Consider the following 2,091-nt stretch of genomic DNA (forward strand, 5'->3'; position numbering starts at 1 on the left):
AAAAAAAAAAATGTAAATTCTTATATTTCCAAATTTCAAGCCTAAGGTTTAGTCTTAATCTCCAAATAACATAAAGTTAATTAAGTGACATAAACATATTAAATATAAATCACAGAAACCCTAAAATTAATCCCTCAAAATTCCCTATACGTATAACTGTTGGATTTATATTATAACATATATATTCCCTAATGATATTGCAATCATCACGCCACCCAAATACAAAAAAAATAAGCCTAATATGTTTGATTCTTCATGCTGCACACAAACCCACATATAATACTTAATGCATACAATTAATTTTTGTTCTCTTTCTTTTTCTCTAAATTTCAAAACCAATTTTTCCCACTTTCTGTTTCAACTCCAACATTAAATAATAACTATAATTATATGCATAACAATCTGTTGCATATAGAAAATGGGAAATCAAATACCTGCAAACCCTTCAGCCGCCTCAAGCTTCGACCTTTTCTTCTTTTCTTATTTCTTCTTTTTTTTTAAAATTAATTATGTACTAAAAGTGATAGGTTTTACCCACATATTTTATTAAATATAGTCTAAATGGTATAGGGTCTTAAATAAATTATCACTTTAGCCCATAAACTATCAATTAATTAACTCAAGTTACACTAATATTTAAAATTTCCAAAAATGACCTTCCGGGTCATTACATCAATAGAGATTGCTTATGAAAGGTAATGAATTTTTACTGTAAAGAATGACTCACTATAAGGTAGGGAAATCATTCCTTAGTATATAATCTCATTATTTAGCAATTAATAGTGATTTATTAACATGTCCAAAATCAATGATTATCCAATCATCCTAGATAATGATTACTACATCATTAAGGTGGTATGCTTAATGGAAAAATTGAAAGGTTAATATGTAGTTTAATTTTCTCATTATTTAAGTAATTTTATGTCTTATTTTAATGGAAGATCGTATTATATTTTTTTTGAAGTCATCATATCATTGGCAAGGAATTGGAAAAATTTTGGGTCGTGCTTATTTCATATCTTTTTTAACCTTCGAAGTCACTGTTCAACAATTCTAGTTTTCAATATAATATCGAATGAGGTTCAAAATTGTTTTGATGGACTAAATTTATATATTTATACTAGAACCTATGCATGGAAGTATTTGGATAACCTAACCCTAGGTTTGAATTTTTGGAAATTGATTATAAAATTAGATGAATTTTTGGGTTAAGGTGAGACATAAAATAGTGTGAGTGTCTATAGACTCGTTAACTTACATATTATGCATATTCAATTGATAGATTGGAAAGGTTTGAAGGCATTGAGGGAAGACAACATATTGAAGAAGTAGTTTGCTTAACTTCGATTCTTCGGTGGAGGTCGGTTATGATTTATTCTATTTGATAGATAGACTCTTAATAATGATTGATATGCATTTCATGATATTATAAAGTCTTCTATGTACTTAATTGTGTGATTGTGTAGTTTGGTTGTGTGGTTTGTAATTATTCTAAAATTCTTAGACCGTGAAATTTATAATCTTGAACCCTTTCTATCGAAGTGATGTCATAAATAAATAAGGCTTGATGAATATTGTTAATGAATTCAAACGTCGTGATGATAAACGATAAATTAATGCTATTATTGGATTGGAGTGTCACGTTCCGACACATTATTCTTGGATCGTAGTGTCACGTTCGAAACAGTATTATTGGATCAGATTGTCACGTTCCAACGTGGAAGCATTAAAGGAAAAAGATATTAAATTAACTTAATGTATTCAATCTCAAAGAATTCATTTTCCAAACGAGTCGTGAGTGGCACCCACACTTAACTTCATAGGTGGGTGAACCAAACAAATTTAACCTTAACTCATATTTATTGTTCAATTTGCAGAATACAAATAAAAATGTGGATGCTGAATCTTATGTATGTATGTAACACAAATCTACTAAAGTCTATTAACTATCGTGTCCCAAAGCCTAATACTAATCATATCAAGGATATCTAATCTCAAAATACTAATTCTAAGACTATCAAAAATATCAAAATAAATGAAATAAACTAATTTGTGTCTGAAACCTAAGGACACCGGGTCATGACCAAGAAA

Source organism: Solanum pennellii, chromosome 8 (assembly GCF_001406875.1).
Source record: "Solanum pennellii chromosome 8, SPENNV200".
Taxonomy (NCBI): domain Eukaryota; kingdom Viridiplantae; phylum Streptophyta; class Magnoliopsida; order Solanales; family Solanaceae; genus Solanum; species Solanum pennellii.